At 39.8% G+C, this 20,584-nt stretch overlaps 1 protein-coding gene and 1 long non-coding RNA gene across 4 annotated transcripts in view; one reads left to right on the top strand and one right to left on the bottom strand.

The window, feature by feature from the left end:
- The first annotated feature begins 10,740 nt into the window (after positions 1–10,740).
- Positions 10,741–20,584, top strand: part of SUPT3H (SPT3 homolog, SAGA and STAGA complex component) — a 556,168-nt gene continuing 546,324 nt past the window's right edge. Inside the window, exon 1 of one of the 3 annotated variants that reach the window (XM_064286849.1) lies at positions 10,741–10,928. The gene's annotated coding sequence lies outside the window, so the exon portion shown is untranslated. Of the gene's footprint in view, positions 10,929–11,099; positions 11,208–16,794; positions 20,016–20,584 lie in introns of those variants that run through there. The other 2 variants (XM_064286851.1, XM_064286855.1) reach the window with 2 other exon arrangements.
- Positions 15,867–20,584, bottom strand: part of LOC104845608 (uncharacterized) — a 43,407-nt gene continuing 38,689 nt past the window's right edge. The window contains exon 3 of the long non-coding RNA XR_010322263.1: positions 15,867–16,032. This is a non-coding gene — a long non-coding RNA (uncharacterized LOC104845608). The remainder of the gene's footprint in view (positions 16,033–20,584) is intronic.

Genomic DNA, 20,584 nt, shown 5'->3' with positions numbered 1-20,584 from the left:
CCATCAGAGAAATGCGAATCAAAGCTAAAATGAGATACCATCTCGTCCCTGCAAAAATGGCACTGATCCAAAAAATAGAAAAAAGTAAATGCTGGCAAGGTTGTGGGGAGATTGGAACCCTGATCCACTCCTAGTGGGATTGTAAATTGGCTCAACCACTATAGAAAACAGTATGGTACTTCCCCATAAAGCTAGAAATAGAAATACAAACAATCCCACTCCTAGAGATATACCCTAAAGAATGAAAATTACTGACATGAACAGACACATGCACACCTATGTTCACTACAGCATTATTCACAATAGCAAAAAATGGAAACAACCTATGTGTCCATCAACAGATGAATGGATAAACAAACTGTGGTACATACACACAATGGAATACTATGCAGCCATAAAGAATAATGATGAGTTCTCAAAATACATTATAAAGTGAATGAATTTGAAGGACATTATGCTGAGTGAAATAAGTCAATCACAAAAGGACAAATATTGTATGATCTCATTATTAGAAAAACTATAAAAAGACAAGAATAGGTATACATACAGAAAGCAACATTCTTTGGTTGTCACCAGGGATGGGAGGGAGAAGGAGGGGGAATCACTTTGTAGATGGTAGACACTTTGTTAGTTTGGGTAATGGGTAAGGCAATACTGAATAAGTGTGAAGTCAGTAAAACTCAATAAAAGTAAATGATGACACTAAGAAGTACACAAGAATAATTGGTGATTTTGGTGAAAGCCACAACATATGCAATTTTGAAACAACAGTAATAACAACTCAAAAATATGTGAGTGGTTATATAAGTAGATATCTATGCTTATACATGTATAGGTAATCACATATGAATATACTACAGGTGAGCATGTATAGGTATTTCATTAGGCAAATGTATATATATGTTTGTGTGTGCTGCATATATATTCATATATAAAATAAACCACATAGGGGACACAGTTAAGGATACTTCCTAGACATAACCAAACACCTACAGGATTGGGTTACTAGGTTTAAGGGCTTAGGACCATAGTCTCTTGGTGGTGGCGAGGCAACTAGGTCTATTGGGATAATTGTGACCAAAGCTCACAAAGATGGTATTCTACACGCTAGTTTGGTAAGTAGTGTCTGGGGTCTTAAAAGCTTGTGTGCAGCCATCTAAGATACAACTATTGGTCCCTATGTGTTTGGAGTAAGAGAGAAAGAAGACAAACCAAAGACTCAAAGAAAAACAAGTTTACAGGACTAATAGTCTACATGAACCACAGCTTCACCTACCTTGAGACCAGAAGAACTAGATGATACCTGGCTACCACCACCGACCTTTCACACCAGGAACACAATAGATGGTCCCAGATAAAACGGGAGAAGAATGTAGATTATAACTCAAATTCCTAAAAAAGTCCAGACTTACTGGACCAGTAGAGACTAGAGGAACCCCTGAGACTATCGCCTTGAGTTGCCCTTTAAGCTTGGAACTTGAATCACTCCCAGTGGTCACCTATCAGAAAAAGACCGAGTGAGTGGCTCATAAAATAAATAATATCACCCATGAGTACTGTGCTCCTGTAACCAAAAAAAATCAAACCAAACCCAGTGCTGTTGAGTCGATTCTGACTCATAGCATCCCTATAGGACAGAGTAGAACTGCCCCCATAGAGTTTCCAAGAAGCACCTGGTGGATTAAAACTGCCATCTCTTTGGTTAGCAGCCGTAGCACTTAACCATTACACTACCAGGGTTTCTCTAGACAATTGTCTAAATGAGACCTAAAGGTCAATATTTACCCTAGACCGAAGATGAGAAGGTAAGGGGGGACAGGAAGCTAGATTAATGGAAACAGAACAACCGGAATGGAAATAATGAGAATGATGACACGTTGTGAAAAGTGTCATTGAATAATATGTGTAAAAATTGTTAAATGAGAACCTAATCTGCAATGTGTAGCCCTGGTGCCTCAGTGGCTAAAAGCTTGCCTGCTAACAAAAAGGTTGGCAGTTAGAATCCACCAGCTACTCCTTGGAAACCCTATGGGGCAGGTCTACTTCATCCTATAAGGTCACTATGAGTTGGAATCAACCCAATGGCAACAGGTTTGGGTTTTTTTTTTTTTTAATTTGCTGTGTAAATTTTCTCCCAAAACACAATAAAGTGTTTTAAAAAAATAAAGTCTTACTGCCTGAGATAAGATCTTGTGTTGAGTTTGTTCTCATGTAGTGCATTAAAAATATGAACATTTAAAAAATTACTTTAAGTACTGGATTAAAAACTGGGAAACAACAATAACTGCAAATTACTGAGCATTTTCAATGTGCGAGGAACTTCCCACTTAAATTTTTTTAAATAATATTTTATTGTGTTTTCAGTGAAAGTTTACACATCAAATTAGGTTCCCACTCGACAATTTCTACATTAATTGTTCAGTGACATTAGTTACATTTTTCACAATGTGTCAACATTCTCTTTAATTGCATTTTGGTTGTTCCATTTACAGTACTCTAGTTTCCCTGCCCCCTTCTCGTCTTTGCTTTAGAGTAATTGTTGACCTTTTGGTCTCATATAGATGGTTTTTTAGTGGAGTATTCATAGGTAATAGCCTTTGTTTTTTGTGTCAATTTTTTATTTCACTAAAAGGTAACCTCAGGGGATAGTTTCTGTTCAAGGTTTAAAGAGTATGTCAGGGCTATAGTCTCAGGGAGTCCTCTAGTCTCAACTGGTTCTGTACGTCTGGACTTCTTAAGAATTTGAGTTCTGTTCTGAGTTTTTCTCCCACTCTATCAGGGTCCATCTATTGTGGCCCTGATCAGAACAGTTGATAGCAGTAGCCAGGCACTGTCTAGTTCTGGTCTCAGGGTAGATAAGGCCATGGCTCACGTAGGCTATTAGCCGTGTAGACTAGCTTCTTCTCTGAAACTTTGGTTTCCTTCTTTCTCTTTTGCTCCTTACAAGTAGAGGCCAATAGTTATATCTTAGATTCCCATTAATTTTGATAAAAGCTCTACCACATAGCTAATATTGTCTGATTTTACAGTCAGGGACACTCATTTTCACAGAGGTTGAATAACTTGTCCAGGATGTTATGGCTAATAAGTGGTACCAAAGCTCATGTTTTTTCCTACTATATGTGACTGAGTTAATGAGGCTGTTTCAAATATATTTTGGAAAGCTAAAACATGATTTATGTTGCATCTATAAAATGCTAAAATTAATGCAAAATAATTTAGTCAAACCTGTTGGTAGTTTCCTGATTACTATTTGACAATTGATCTATGCATTACTTAGTCAAAATAGGTTTATTGCTTCCAGCTTCAGAGTGTGAACTACTAATAGCAATTACATTAGCCACACTGTGGCCTTACTTCACTCACGGCACTAATTTGGCACTGATTAATTTTGGGGCCTGTTTCCATGTGTAATTTGAAATAGAAAATGGAGGCAATTACTCAAATAATTCACTGAAATCGATCCGGTTTTACATATATATATATATTTCAATGAAAATACTTTGGGGACCTGGATGTTTCTGCATGTTTGTCTCAACTGAATTCTCCATTTTCCTTTTAGGTATTGACAAAAAAAAAAAAAGTTATTTTTTTTATTTTTTAAACAAGGGAATATTTAGCTTTTTTCACATTTTCTTTCTTTCATAACTGGTATTTTATTGGTTGTTTCAAGGGCCAGTACAGAGACGTTATGAACAATTTGCACAATTCTTAACTTACGTACCCAAAGTCTAAAAAGCCATGCAGTTATAATTCTTTTCTAAACTCCGGTGATTTTCCAGCTTTAAGTTTGGAGGCAAATTTTCCTTCAGAGGATATCAAGTGCCAATATCTTCAATTGTTGATAAACTGGTACATCATAAAAATAGTTCTCATTAATTCACAATTTAATATCACACACACCACATGCTCAAATTTTCAACCTTTCATAGCGTATAACAAAGTGATTAGGAAAATAGGACTACCAAGACCAAAGACATTACAGAATGCACACAGTTCAGACAGCAAGAGCCAGGACGTGGGAGCAGTTTTGTTTAAGAAACAATTCTACTAAAAATCAACATGGAAATAGAAGTAACTAAAAACGTGCAGGACATATAAATGCATGACTGGGCCTCCAAATTGCCATTTAGAATGCTTTGTATTGTGGGATATAAAAACTGCCCCTGGCACACCTATCGGATATTACTTGGCCACTCAGGACCGTTAAAGCCTCCCGCAATTCAACATCCCACTATTTCGCCTCTTAAAAAACACATATTTACACTTAAAAAATGGGATGCAGGCATTTCCTCCTTCTGACAAGTGTTTCTAGAGTTACTAAAAAACTTGCATTTCCCCAAAATAGTTGATAAAAATACTCCTCTGGATTGTACAAGAAGGGGCATACAAGACCACAGATAAAACAGAGTAGACAAATATTAATCAGACTTGTCTTCTTTCCTGCTTCATCAGAGGCTGGACTCCTCATTTTTAGCTTGTCAGTTTTCTGCAGTTTGTTTTCCCTTTGCTCCCCTTCTGTTTGCACTTTTTGTCTGAAGATTTATCATATCCTCCTGTATTTTTTCATTTCCCACTTTTGCAGGAGCTGACAACCTCACTGATCTCTTGGGCTCCTCCTTCATTGCCCCTTCTGCCCAGTTGACTTCCCCCTCCAGCACCTGGGCAGCGAGGCAGGCCTGCTCGGTGCCTGAGGGCTGCGGTGCCTGGAGAGCCTTCGCGAAGCTGGGCTGCCTGGCCACTGCCACTCCGCCCTACGCCTGAGCTGCTGGGACCCGAGGTGCGGGCGGTGGGAGAACCCTTTCCACATTTTCTTAAAACAAAAGTGCAATATTCCTTGACATATATTAGGTCTGGATGGGCCTCTATCATGTGAGCAGGATTAGAACTGATTAAATTATAAAATGTTTCAAAGCCAAACTCTGTTTTATTTTAATAAAAACTTGTCTATGATGGCAAAAACATTAAAGATAATAAAAACGCGATAATTAATTTTTTTTGGAAACCCTGGTGGCGTAGTGGCTAAGAGCTACAGCTGCTAAACAAAAGGTTTGCAGCTGGAATCCACCAGGCGGTCCTTGGAAACTCTATGGGGCGGTTCTATTCGGTCCTATAGGGTCGCGATGAGTCGGAATCGACTCGACGGCAGCAGTTTTTTTTTTGTAATGAATTATTTATTTATGCTCAAAACTGAATTCTTGACCTCTCCCACCCATCTAAAATACTCCATCCCAGTCTTCCCAACTCAAGTAATGGCAAATCCATTTTTCCAGTTTCTTAGAACAAACACCTTAGAGGCATCCTTGACCTCTCTTTCTATAGAATCTCAAATCAAATCTGTCAGCAAATTGTATTGGTTTTCAAAATATATCCAGAATCCAACCATGTCTTACCACCTATATTGCAACAACCCCAGTATAGCTACCATCATCTCTAACCTGGGTTGCTGCACTGAGGTTCATCTTCCTATAGACTAGTCTCAATTTAGTAGCTAAAGTGATCAGTTTAAAGCCTAAAACCACATCATGTCAATCCTGTCAATAGCCTCTTAGGGTTTCCCATCAGAGTAAAAGCTAAAGTCCTTATAATGGCACCCAAGGCCTGCCACCATCTGGCCCCCTAGTCTCTGACCTCATATTACACTAGTCTCTTTGGTCACTCCACTTCAGCTTAAATGACCTCCTGGCTGTTTCTTCAACTTGCTGGGACTGTTCCCACCCCAGGTCCTTTGCACTGGCTCTTCTTGTTGTCTGGAATGCTCTTTTTTCAGATACCTCTTTCACCTGAGTTATATAGATTGAATTGCTTCCCTGCAAAATATGGCTGCTAATCAAAAGATCAGCAGTTTGAATCCACCAGCTGCTCCTTGGAAATCTTACAGGACAGTTCTTCTCTGTCCTATAGGGTCACTATGAGTTGGAATCTACTCGATGGCACTGGGTTGGGTTCATATCTGTGGTTATAATCCCATTTGGGAATGGGTTTTCTTTGATTATGATAATGCGGCAGTATTAATGTAGGGTGTGTCTTAAATCAATCTCTTTTGAGATAAAGGAGAGCAGACGAAGCAAGAAAGCAGAGATGGGGGAAGATAGACGCTATGCTACATGGAGATCACCAAGGAACAACGGAACAGAAGCTGAAAAGAGATGGGGACCTTCCCCCAGAGCCAAGAGAGAGAAAGCCTTCCCTGAGAGCCGGCCTGCCCAAGTATGGACTTCTACCTGCCTAAACTGTGAAAAAATAAATTTCTGTTTGTTAAAGCCAACCATTTGTGGTATTTCTGTTATAGCAGCACTAGATAACTAAGACAACCTTCTTCAAGTCATTATTCAAATACCACTTTCTCAATCAGATCTACCCTGATTACCCACTTTAAAAATGACAAATCCCCCATTCCTCCTGTGTTTAGTCTCATTCTATATCACTTCCCTACTTTTTAATTTTTCCCCCTATGACACTCAAGGCCTCCTAATATACCTGTACATTTAGGTATTTTTTTTGTTTGTTGTTTAACTCCTATAAGAATTTAAGTTCCATGATGGCATGGGTTTTTGTCTGTTTTGTTCACTGCTTTATCTGTAGGTCTATGTGTCAGGCACATGGCAGGACCTCAATAAATATTTGATGCAGGAATGAAATAATTAGCATCCCTCTCACAGCACTCAGCAAATAGACCTCATTTTCAGGGGAGAAATGTAAAAGTTGTTTATTTATAGTACAAGAGGTATTAGGTATTGGATTTCATGAGAATGAGAGAAACTAAGTTTTCATGTGCCTAGAGGTCTGCAGCAAATGACTTCTTTGAAGTATTAAGAAGCAACGATGTTATTCTGAAGACGAACATGCGGCTGACACAAGCCATGGTATTTTCAATAGCCTCATATGCATGTGAAAGCTGGACAACAAATAAGGAAGACCGAAGAAGAATTGATGCATTTGAATTGTGGTGTTGGCAAAGAATATTGGATATACCACGGTCTGTCAGAAGAACGGACAAATCTGTCTTGGAAGAAGTACGGCCAAAGTGCTCCTTACAAGCAAGGATGGCAAGACTTTAACTCAGGTACTTTGGACAAGTTATCAGAAGACACCAGCCCCTGGATAAGGGTATTATGCTTGGCCAAGTAGATAGTCTTTGAAAAAGAGGACGATGCTCAACCAGAAGGTCTAACACAGTGGCTGCGACAATGGGCTCAAGCATAGAAAGGATTGTGAGGATGGTACAGGACTGGGCAGCATTTCATTCTGTTGTACATAGGGTTGCTATGAGTGGGAGTTGGCTCAACAGCACCTAACAACAACAGAAGGTTCAGGGGTCTTTTGAAACCCTAATATTCTATGATTCCCATCCCATTCTGCATCTCAAAAACATGAACATTTTCTCAGCAGTTAAGCACTATTTTTAGAAGTTCCTGGAGTGTTAAACCTACAGTGAGGGGTCCCTAAGATGGTGATCACAATTACAGTTCTACAGACTGCCCAGCACTGCCATTCTTAACATTTCTTCTCTAACCAGTTAACCAGTGATGATCTCCCAACTTTGAAGTATAGTATATAAGTTGGAATCTACTCGATGGCAACAGGTTTGTTTGTTTTTGGTATATGAATGTAACTGGAAGACAGAGGATGCCAATTTGATTACACTGTGAATAATTTTGTGACCCTTCCCTCCAGTGTATCAACAGGTTTGATTAGTACATGTTTTTCATATTGGTCTTTCTTGTGAAGCGTATAACATTAGTTGAACATCCAAGTCTGCCTAAAGCAAGAGCTCTGTATATTCATGTGATTTTTGGCAGCATAAATATGAATGCTGAGATTATACTGTACAACTTTAAATTATGCCTGTATATTTATCCTTTGGTCATTCTGATTTTAAAAGAACATGGAATTTTAGGGTTGCAAGGTTTTAGTTTGTTTGGTTCAATTATATCATTTTAAGATATGGAAAGTAAGGCCCAAAGATGTTAAGTGACTTGTCCAGGTAGCACAGAGCTGAGTAACCTTTCCGGGAAGAACAGCTTGTTCTAAAAATAAAACAAAGTACCTTTGAGACTGCTAACTGAAAAATAGTTCTCAATGTCAGACAAATAATTGAATATAGCAATAATTTCTAATACTCAATTCTGCCCAATTTGTTTCCATGGTAACTGTTTTAAGCATTAGAAATCTAAGGCAAATAGAGCAAAGGATAAAATGACTGATAAATAGGAAGATAAAGTTTCCACAAGCATCTTAGTAAATAAGAGTCATGGATTACAAAAAAGTAAGAATTTGCAGGTCAACTGACTTCAGTTAGAAACCCTGGTGGTGTAGTGGTTAAGAACTATGGCTGCTAACCAAAAGGTCAGCAGTTCAAATCCACCAGGTGCTGCTTGGATAGCCCAATGGGGCAGTTCTACTGTGTTCTGTAGGGTCACCATGAGTTGGAATCCACAGGAGAAGACACGACTTTATCACACAGATGGTTTCATAGTAACTACAGCTTTTGCCATTCTTTGGATAACGTAGGTTTTTTTAATTACTCTGTATTCTTGGTAATGTGCTTGAAAGGGAGTCCCTGGGTGGTGCAAATGGTTAAGTGCTCAACTATAAACCTGAAGGTTGGAGGTTCAAATCCACCCAGAGGTGCCTCAGAAGAAAGGGCTGGTGATTTACTTCCAAAAAATCAGCCATTGAAAACCCTATGGAGAAGAAACAGTTCTACTCTGAAAAACATGGAGACACCATGAGTTGGAATCGACTTACAGCAGCTATCTTTCTTTTGGTACTTAAAAGGGTTTTTCAACTATTGTATAAAAAGTCTTCCTTGCAAGGAATTATGACAATTCTCTGTTACTTTCCTGTATACTCCACACTTTGCCCAGCATTGAACTGAGCCCTGATTTATACATTATGGTGAGCTTTCACATTCTAAATATCTTTATTCTTTTGGAAGTTTAAGTGTTTGGCAAATGTGAAGTGTTGGGGAGATTAAAGAAAACTAAACACAAAATTAACAGAAGACACAACTACAATCCATATCGGAAATAATCAAATAAATTTCAACTTAAAACAATATAAGCAAATAGGAATAAGGAAGAGATTTAGAATACATACATGAAGTTGTAATGCTTAAAAAGACCTGGTGGATTTACTGGATCCACTGAGACTGGAGGAATCCAGAATCTATTGCCTGGAAACAACTTTTAAGCCTTGAACCGAAACTATCCCATGAAGTCATCTTTAAAAAAACAATTCATCTCATTCAATAAAGAATGTTTGCCTTGAGCACTGTGCTATTTCAAAGAATTATCTATATAAGATTAAACGAACAATGTTAACTATAAAACACAGTGGGGGAGAAGGGCAAACCCACTGGGGTCTAGTTGGTAGGACTCATAGTAACCCTATAGGACAAAGCAGAATTGCTCCACAATGTTTCCAAGGCTGTAATCTTTACGGAAGCAGACTGCCACATCTTTCTCCCATAGAAGGGCTGGTTGGTTCAAACCACCAACCTTTAGGTTAGCAGCTGAGTGCTTAACCACTGCGCACCAGGGCGCAGAAGAGACTCCAAGTGGTGAAACAATATGGGCAAAGATAAGAATGGTTACAAAATGTGAAGTATGTAAACACTGTAGATGAACTGTATGTGTAAAAATTGTTTAATGGGTATATGTTTTGTTGCATATATTTTCACCCCGCTACCCCCCAAGAAAAGACCTGGTGAAGGTTAATAGAATCCCTATTAATTTTAAAATGCCTCATGTGGTAGGAGTGTATGTGAGCATGGTTAATCAGTTTTCTTCATTAAGCAACCAAAAATAATGTTACAAATACAAAGAATACTTCAAATAACGTGAGGAATGAAAGCAACCGAAGTCATTGCCTTATGACTGTATCCTTTAAAGAACTATATAGATAAGTATCGATCAAATGCCGTTTAAGAGGACAAGCTGCACAGTTCAACAACGGCGGTTTTAAAATAAAGAGGGACAGGCCAAAATCCTAAGGGGGAGAAAACAAACATATGCGATCGTCCATAAAAAGCCTTCAAGTAGAAAAAGGTTTTCAAAATTAAAAACGTGCTCATCGCGCACCACCTCCCACTGTCTCTTAAATGATCCTGTGCAGGGCCAGTGTTGGAATGGTGCTGTGCGGCGGGGCCCCAGAGGAAGAGCTGGTATTTCACTGTCCCAGAAAGAGTTCCATATCCACATCCCGGATCGCTCATTTATTGCGATCCTTTCGGGAGCTGATTTTTCTGAGGTTTCCCTTCACTATTCTAAATGCACCATCTGCCTAATAGCCCCGTCGGCCCCATTGCTAAACAGAAGCTTTCATTGGCCCATCTGCCTGAGAGTTGAACACAAACTTTCTGTGTAGGTCACTGAATCTCCTGAATACCCTAGCCCTTTCAGTGCCATTCCTAAAGAATTCAAAGCTTGGACTTGGAATATTTAGCGGCTTTCATTCATTCCCACCCCTCTCCCAACTTTTCCCGCTCCAAGCCCGCAGGTATAGCCCCGCGTTGCGCGCCGTGGCCCTGAGGGCCCACCGCGGCGCTGGGGAACCGCGAAGTTCCAGCGCGCACCACGCCCCGCCCCCGCCGAGCGTGGCGGAAGTAGCTTACTCGGGAAAGACGACCTCGCGCCACCCAGCCCAGCGCGCATGCGCCAGCGCTCGTGGTGCTAGTGGCGGGTGGCGTATCGCTACCTCCTTCTCCACTACCCCCGCCTCACACAGAGAGCCCGGCTAACGCCATCTTGCGACCCCCCCACCCCCACCAGCCGAGTCACCTTTTCCCTTTCAACACTTCCCCCCCATACCCCGCCCCTTTCCAAGCGTGTCCCGGGCCGCAGCAGCAGAAACCGCATCTTCTCTACCCCCCCAGTCTCCACGCGGGACCCGCAGCCGTGCCTACAACTATTCTTAAAGCAGAGGTTGTAGGGGGGCGTGGGGGGCGATGGGAGGCGGACGCGGTAAAACGCAAGGAGCAGGGAAGGGCGCTGCGTGGCGAGCCCCGCGAGGCGAGCCCCGCGTCTCTGGGCCCCTTCCCCCGGCACCGCGGTCACCGCGCCGGCCACGCCCCGGCCCGAGGGTGGCCGCCGGGAGTAATTGGCGTTTACACCGGCGGGAGGACGGTCGTGTGAGGCGCTGGCTCGGCGCGGCGCTCCGGTTCTCCCGGGAGTGAGGGCTTGACTATTGACTCCTCCCAGTCGGTGGGTGGGCGTGGGGCGAGGGGCGCTGGGCAGGGCAGCTCCCAGGTGTTGGTGGGTTGTGCTAAGAGACGCCTCCTAAGTCACTTAAGTAGTGCTAGGAAGAATCATAGAAGGAAGTTGTTGCTTAAAAAGAGTAGGTAGTAGAGGTGTAAAAAAAGTATCCAGACAAAGAAAAAGATGGACTCTTCTACCTGGGCGAGCCCGCGAATGTGACCCTGGGGAAATTATTTAGCGTCTTTGCCTCGGTGTTCTGGTCTGTAAAACGGGGATCGTGATAGCCTAACTCAGAATCGTGAGGATTACGTGCTTTTATACACATTTAAGGCTTCGAACAGCGCAAGACATTGCTAGCTGTAATTAATTTTGGTCGCCTGTTTTAAGAAGTTATCATATTTCCTGAATTAAAAATCAGGAGACTTACTCTGACAAGTGAGAGTGAAGTTGTGGGGACATAGGTATGATTATTGTATCCGTGGACAGGTTAGCCTATTTCCATGAGGTTGATGGAAACTGAACTCTTTAAAAAAAAAAAGTTCTAAAGAAATTGGTATTTATCTGGAAGGAGTGGGCTTGGGGTTTTCGTATACATAAGGAGCAGAACCTTGAAAGAGATTAAATTAGGTCTGCAAAGATTTACTTGAAAGTTCAGTTGAGGAGAGATGGATAGAATTTCTAGGGACTGTTCTAGGCAGACTAGATTTGACTGAATGTGAGGAACAATTTTCGAATACTGCTTTGCAAATTATAGGATGCACTTCTTTGTGCTATTGCCAATTTCTTGTCTCTGGGTTATTCAAGCAAAGGGTGCCTAGGCCTAAGGCAAACTGTCCAATAGAACTTTCTGTCATGGTGGAAAGGTTCAGCAATCTGTGCTGTCCAGTGTTGTAACAAATGTTCACGTGTTGCCCTTGAGCACGTGAATTGTGGCTAGTGTGATTGAGCAACTTAATTTTTAATTTAAATAGCTCATGTGGCTAGTGGCTACTGTATTGGACAGCATAGATCTATAAACTACTATGGGACTCCTTCCAATTCTTGATTTGGTGGGGTTTAAATCAGAGAAGCCAGCTTGTGGAACATTTATTGCTTTAGGGAATCATAATTATATTCAAATAATGCCTCTCATTCAAACTCTGTCACTCAAAACGTGAGTCTGTTAGTACTTTACAGCTTGACAAATTAAAACAAAGCATCCTTTTGACTCTTCAATTGTACAGCCAATGCCAGATCCAGTTGGAGAGCCAGAACACTAACTTTTAATCATTATTGTTTTCTTTTAATCATTATTGTACTGTATTGTGAACATGGTTCCCGCTATCCTTTATCACCTTGATTAGTTTTCAGTGAAAACTTTTCAACTCTTTTATTCCTAATTTTTTTTTTTCCATTTGAAAAATGATCCTTTTTTTCCCCCAAACTTTTTGTACGAGCAATTTGATAAATTATAACAGCAACCTTTGGGCATTGGGCCAATTTAGAAGTAGTTTTGTGATTGTCAGTATTCTGAACTTTTGAAGAGATGTACGTCTGAAATTTGTTGAATAATGTTTCACAAGATTATGTTCTTTGAAATATATGGATTTGTGTTTCAAGCAAGTGTTCATAAAGTTTGAAAATAGGATTTTTTAAGCTTTATTTGTAGCTGGCATGGTGTCTGTAAAATGGTGCCCTTGGTCTCAAGACTGAAAGTAGTCATCAAATCTGGAACAACAACTTAAAACTCACGGGTTAAGTCACATGCAGAGAATAGCCCATAACATACAGATTATAAGGGGCTGCTCTTATAGAGGGTGACCGTATGCTCCAGTTTTTCTGGGACTCTTGTGATTTAATCTCAGATCAGAAATGTCCCAGTTGAGGTCATATGGTAAATAGCGTGATCACCCTAGTTTTAGGTTTGTTGAAATGTAACATAAGGCGATATACGTTATTACTGTACCATTTAGGAAGATTAACAATATTGCGATCCCAGAAATGTACTTGCTTTAAAGTAGTGACAAAGGTAATGCTATTGTGCCTGAGTAATAGACGAGACACCTGGAATAAGGCCAGCAATGGCTTGCCCATTTAAGCCACCTGTAATTTAAAAGTACTCGATTTTCTCTTTATACTGGATAGCTATTTTGGGCAGATTAATTTTTGGTCTAAAAAATGACCTTTTGGTGTAGGAGGCGGCTGAGAAAATTAGGCCTTGCCAATCATTAAAAGATCAAGTATTCTTGTTGAAAATAACAGCCATTTTATTTTATGGTGAGGTTGAAGAATTAAATCAGTCAGAAATCTGTTTATTATGTATTAGAATGTTAAAGAAGGATTTTGCTTATAGTTCACACAAATAATAAATAGAATTCCACCGAATGCATTATTGTATTAATTGAGTTTATACTGTCGTGGTTATAATGTTTAATTGGGAGTTAAACACACTTTGAGTCCTCACTCTGATTCTTTCTAATCATGTGATTTGGGACAAGTTGTTTAACCTTCCTATGAAGCCTCAGTTTCCTCCTTTATAAAATGAAGATAGTAGTAGCTCCTACTTGTAGATTCATGAGGGTTAAATGAGGTAATCACGGGATGTGTTGGAAACAGCACAGCACATGAGAAGTAACAGGTAAACACTTCAGCCTTTGGTCCTGGTTCCTGCGAGCAGGACCACACCTGAGGCCAATAAGTGGGGGCCTATAAGAAGGATCATCTGGGAACCAATGCAGGCTAAGCCTCAGGAGGCCATATGGTGAGGCCAATAAAGGCCTTGGAGGATGGAGGCTCTCTGGACCTTCTAGTCAGGGAGAGTGAACATTCTGCTTTTAGAAGATAAATCCATCCCCTGGGGACATGGAAGCCTTGGGTTAAGAGCTCTCCTGATCTGCCCTTTGTGTTTGTATTCTTTTTCCTTCTAGATTAAAGATAGCCTTTTCCCTGTAGTTGTGAGTTGTTCCATCGGATTATCAGACCTAAGAAATGGAGAGGGGACCAGTATCCCCTGGCCTGGCCCCAGGTGAATGGGGAAGAGAGAGAAAGGGCTGGGTGGAACAGCTGGAGTCAAAACTGACCGGGGAAGGGAAGCTGAGATTTCCCTTGTCTGGCTTGATATTGCAGAAGTACTCGATAAATATTAACTACAGTAGCCTTATGTTTATTAAATAATAGATCTGGAAGAGCTATTAATGTTGTGAGCTGCATCGTGGGTAGGTGCAGAGAGCACCTAAAACTAATTCTGAAAACCAAGGTTTTCCCCTTCTGCCATATTCTGTCTTTGGGATTTTGGTTAAGATATTTAACTTTTCTGAGCCTTGGTTTCTTCACCAGTAAAAGGGGATCAGTCTTGTCGATGTACTTTTACTGTGTGCCATCGAGCCGATTCTGACTCATAGCGACCCTATAGAACAGAGCAGAACTGCTCCATAGGGTTTCCAAGGCTGTAATCTTTATGAAAACAGATTGCTGGATCTTTCTCCTGCAAAGCAGCTGGTAGGTTAGAACTGCCCACCTTTTGGTTAGCAGCCGAGCGCTTAACCACTGTGCCATCAGGGCTTCTTATCTATTTATTACCTCCAGTAAAGACTGACCCTAAATCTTTAAAGTATTGTTGTATATTTTAACTTATAAACCAACATAAGTAGAGTATAATAAGCGCTATTATCAAAGTCTGTTCTCTTTGATAAATGTATTTTTAAGGTCACAGTTATGGCACCTTATCGATCCGGTTATAGTACATTCTCTACAGACAACAACTCCACACCACAGATAAGAGGTTCCCAACATTTTCTTGGGCACTTGATGTGTTCCATCCACTGTATCAAATACTGTATCTCATTTAGTTATCCAAACAGATCATTCCCATTTAACAGGTGGTACTCATTTTTTTTTTTTTTTTTTTTGCTGATGAGACTCTTAATTTCCAGAATGGGTCTATCAGGGCTTTTAGCACTATGCTGCTGCCTCTGATAATATTGCTCTGATAGTACATGGGTATTGAAAGTCAAGTAAGATAATGAGTATGAAAATAGCATGCTGTCTGGCATGTAGTATGTGATAGGTGCTGAAAAATGTAGTATTCACTGATTCACAGGAAAGCCAATTGAAATAATTTATGTAAATGTACTTTATAAACTGTAAAGTACTATACAAGTATAAATTATCTGAAAAATTTTGACGATGTATGCTTTTACTATATTAAATGGTGTTGAGGTTTTATGACTGAATCCTCACCATTTCACTTCATTCACGTGTAATTTGTTGTTGAGTCTTTAAAAGACTGTTTCTAATCATAACATGTTTTCTCTGAGAACATACAATATATTTGATGATAATCCTTTGTGATACATTTTTAAGTAGTTATACTTTTGGTTGTACTCATCGTCGTCGTACTCATCGTCGTCATCCTTGTTCACATGAACTGAGTGCTTTCTGTTGTTGCAGGCACTGTCGAAGTGCTGTACGTACGTTACTTCATGTAACTATGAGAGTTTTTAAAATCTCCATTTTAAGAACAAGGAAATTGAGGCAGGGAGGTGACGTGACTTGCCCAAGGTCACACTGCTAAGATTAGAGCCTGTATTTGAACTCCAGGGCCCAGCTCTTTGTGCTACACTGTAGATTAGCGTGAGCAGATCTAGCACAACAAAGTTCACTATGACAAACACATTGTGGCGGTCTTGTGAGTTAATTAAGATACACTTTTATTTGAATGTTCCTCGTGGTGTGGTAGAGAGAACTCTGGACCAGGAGTCAGGGGACCTCAGTTTTAGTCCCAGGTGTATCACTAAATAGTGATGTGTCCTTGGGCAGTTCAAGAAACCCCTCTGGACTTCAGTTTCCTCACCTGAAAAAATGAGGGATTTGGAGGAAATTAGTGATTTTTCAAGCTGTAGTTCAAACCTGCTCAGATGTCTTTGGCCCCCCTCCTGCCAATTTGCATAGTTAAACTTTTGTCTGTTTTAGTTGTTTATCTCTCAGCCTTCAAGATCTCCTTTTAAACACAGAATTCCTAAACTTGAAGTTTAAAGTCATCAGTCTCCAGGATTAATGACAGTGTAAGTCCCTTGAGAACTATGAGTAGAACTCCTCAATATTTCCACATTATTTTAGTGTGTTAGAAGGAGATGAAGAAACTAAGGCACTAAAATGGGAGACTGTTGGTGAATTTTGGTGAAAATATATGACTAGATTGAATATTCAGGTTATCAGCTACCTTCGATCAAAGCCTGTTTATTAGGTTGGTGTCCTTCAACCAGTATTTTTACTCTTAGCTTCTGGATTGGTGGAGAGGAAATACTTGCTTTGTAGGGTGATTGTGAAAAAGTGTGAGATAATATGTGAAAGACCCTTATAACCTCTTAAATGCTTATGCAAAAGTCATCTATTTTTTACATGCCTACAATAAATCCCCTATTTCTTTTCTAATCACATGAACTGTTCTAACCACATCAGGTATTTTATTAACTTGTTTATGTTAAATATAAAATTTTCATAAGGTTTAATATTTCTAAAATGTGAGTGTAGACTGGGATAGAATATTGATGTTTAAAGACTTGGGAGAGCATTTGGTCCTACCTCCTGTTTTTTTTGTTTTTTTTTTTTGACATCCTTGTGAAGGACCCTTACCTCTTACTATTAGGAGTATAATTGATTCCAAAATTTTGCACATATATGAAAAGTTATAAATGACTGTTAATTCAGGTATATTTTATGAAAAAGTAACAGTTTTTTTAAAATATTTTAAAACTAAGCTTTGTCAGGGTTTGTATGTTGTGTGTTGTAGGATGATCTGGAATGAACATTTGCGGAGTACTTTGGGGACCATTTGCAAAGAATTAAAGCTTTTTTTTATTTTACTTTTAAAAAGTATTTCCATGAGAGACTACTGACTATAAAAGCCTATGAAATAGAAACCTACATTAAACTGAGGCTACTGAAAAAAATATGCCAATAGAACTTGATGTGTCTCTGAGCAGTATGCCACCGAGCTCCTATGTTTATAAGTTAAAAAAAAAAAAAATTGCTCAAGCATTTAAAGAGGCTATATAAATGTGCAGTTTCTATCTGCCTGCCTACCTACTACCTATGGAGAGAGGGAAAGAAAATTTTCATCGTTTATAAAGTGTTCTGATGTTCTTTTGAATTGAAGAGAAATGCTTTTTTGAGTGTCCATTATGTGTAGACACTGTGTTCTTCATAACACCCCGGTGAGGCGGGCAGAAATTATTCCTGATAGAGGAACTGAGCTTGAGAGATTAGTTGATCCTCAGTACCAGGTTCTATATTGATTATATTTCTTAACAAAAACCCTATGATCCTGACGTTAATTTCAATTTTCTGCCTTAACGTCAGTTGTCAAAAAGCTTCACCAGGTTTTCACCTAATTTGAATGTCTAGTAGGTGTCTTAAACTTAACATGGTCCAAACTAAGCTCTTGTTTTTCTTTTTCCTTCCTACTCTTCCTGGTCTCAGTAAATGGCACCAGCATTCAACCAGTTGCTCAAGCCCTAGAGTCACCCTTGATTGCTCTCCTCTCATAGCTCATGTCTAATCCATCAGCAGGTCAGCTCTGTTGTTAGGGACTTTCATGTCGATTTTGACTCATAGTGACCCAATGTGACAGAGCAGAACTGCCCTATAGGGTTTTCTAGGCTGTAATTTTTATGGGAGCAGGTTGCCAGATCTTCTTCCCATGGAGCGGCTAGGTGGGTTTGAGTTGTGAACCATTTGGATAGCAATTGACCACCTAACTGTGCCACCAAACCAAAAACCAAACCCACTGTTGTCCAGTTGATTTTGACACATAGCATCCCTAAAGGACAAGAGTAGAATTGCCCCATAGGATTTCCAAGGCTGTAAATCTTTACAGATGACTGCCAGATTTTTCTCCTGTGGAGTGGCTGGTGGGTTCGAACTGCTGACCTTTTGGTTATCAGCAGGACGGCTTTAACCATTGCACCACCAGGGCTCCTTAAATCAGCTCTGCCTTCAAAATATGTTCCAGAAATTTGACCACCTCTCATCTCTACTTCTTGCACTAATTCGAGCCACTGTCATCTCTTGGCTATACAATTTCAGTAACTTCTTAAGTGATCTCTTTGCTTGTACCCTTAGCTTCTTTTTAGTATATTCTCATAGCATAGCATAGCAGCCAGAGTTATCTTCTAAAACCCTAAAACATTTCAAGTCACTTCCCTTTTCAGAATTCTCTAATAGCTTCACATTACTTTCCACTAAAGTTTAACCTCCTGTGGCCTGCAAGGCTCTATATGATCTGGCCTCTTGCCGCCTTTTCAGCTCTTACCTCCTGCTGCTTATTTCTCTTTGCTCACTTCATTCTAGCCACACTGGCCTCAGGTTCTTTGTACTTGCTGTTCTTTTTGCCTTCAAGTTCTCTCCAGAGCTCCTTCCTGGACTTTGTTCAGATCTTATATGAAATGTCACCTATTTGAAATCATCTTGTTTTATATTTTTTTCATAACATTTGTCACTACCTGAAATTATGTTTATGTGCTTGTCTCCTGAATTAGAATCTATTTCTTTTTGTCTGGCTTAGTCGCTGCTGTATCCGTAACTCTTAGCACAGTGTTTGTTCTGTAGTGGGTGCCCAATAAATAGTTAGAAATGAATAATCCAAAGCACAGATGGAGCATTAACTTTAAGTAAGAGGGTGCCTTTATTGTAAGAGAGAATAAAGAGGATGCAGTGGCTTTGGTAGAGGAGAGTGGAGGGAGTTACTAAATACCATATTTTTACACGGATAACGCCTTCTGTGTCTGTTTGCCAGCTGCACCTGCCTCCTGTGAGGTATTTTCATAAACATGTTATACTACTTTTTTTTCTAGCAACGTGTACTGAAAAACTGGCATAGTGGCGTTTATGAAAATACCCCATGGGGGAGGGCGTGGTTGGCAAACAAACGTAGAAGGTACACATTATTTTCGTAAAAATATGGTAATGGCTGTTCTCTGTGAAGTAGGAGGTACAGTCACCTGCCAGTAGTAGTGGGAAGGAAGGGGTATAGGTTTGCTGTTGTTGCTAGTTGTCATCTAGTTGATTCTGACTCATGGTGACTTCTTGTGTGCAGAGTAGAACTGTGCTCCATAGGGTTTTCAAGGCTGTGACCTTTCGGAAGTAGATCTCCAGGCTTGTCTTCTGAAGGCACCTTTGGGTGTGTTCAAACCACCAACCTTTCTGTTGGTAGTTGAGCACTTAACTGTTTGCGCCACCCAGGGATAGAGGGTTACTGTTAAGCTAAAATAATTAGACATCAGAGAAAGGAGAATTCCTTGTTGTTGTGTATCTGGGAAGTCTTCTTGGGGATGTTGAGCTTAGGTTGTGCTCTTCTAGATCAGTAGGATTTGGGTAGGTGGGGAGGGTATAGAAGGTATTGTAAACAGGAAGAATTGTAGGGGTCAAGATCCAACAGAGAACCGGGGTGGTTTGGGGGATACTGAATGTTTGATTTGACTACTGTAGAAGAAAAGGAAGTTAGAGTGGTCAAGTGGAACTAATTTTTAGACAGGTTTTGTTCTCCAGGCAGAGGCTTCTGAGCAGAGAAGTAACAAGTGTTCACGATGCTTATTGTGTAGGTAATATGCAGAATTATTTAGAAAGCTGGAGGATGGGTTTTAAAGGTAGTAAGGATATTGATTAAGGTGAGATTAAAAAGGAGTGATTGATTTAGAATTGCCTTTTTTTTTTTAAAGGAAAAATTGCTTGGGTCAGAGTGCCTGGGTGTAGGCAGGGAGGAAGGAAGGAGCCTTACGTGACTGAGGATTGAAGCTGCTCTTACAGAATTGAGAATGTCATTGGACAGAGAAGCAGGTTTGTTGGAAGGAAATATACCAGGAAATTGTATTTTAGAAGAGTTTTTCTGCCTATGAATATGAAATCCTTGGTAATTACATTAAAACAGTGGTTCTTTTCCTGCTTACAGTATAGCTAGTAACTTGTCATTATGATCACTAGGTGTTCCTTATAAATATTTGTAGCTTCTTATCCATGTTACAAAATTAAACTGTGACCTTGACTAGGAAGTACTTCTTCCTGTTGTAGCTTTTAAGAAAGGTAATCACTCAATGAACGGTAAGGCAGAATATTTTCTTAGATCAGGCGTTACTCTTGTATGGTGTGCTTCATAATTTTTAAAGTACTTTCACGTCTTCACATATTTCATTTTAACAACTCAGTGAGATATGGGCAATTTGGATTTGCTGTTCACTTATTTTTTTTTAAACTGCAGTTAAAGATGGCAAGTGTTTATTATTTTTAATTTTTTTAAAATTGTAACAGATTTTAAATCTTGGTATAATTGTCTCCTAACTGGCTGTTTCTGATATTCTTCCTTTGTTCTCATAATATCCTGTGCACAGTTTCTGAACTCACTCCATTGG

Source organism: Loxodonta africana, chromosome 1 (genome assembly GCF_030014295.1).
Source record: "Loxodonta africana isolate mLoxAfr1 chromosome 1, mLoxAfr1.hap2, whole genome shotgun sequence".
In the NCBI taxonomy this organism is placed as follows: Eukaryota; Metazoa; Chordata; class Mammalia; order Proboscidea; family Elephantidae; genus Loxodonta; species Loxodonta africana.
The sequence above is the reverse complement of the archived record's forward strand: the minus strand, read 5'-3'. Positions and strand labels throughout refer to the sequence as shown.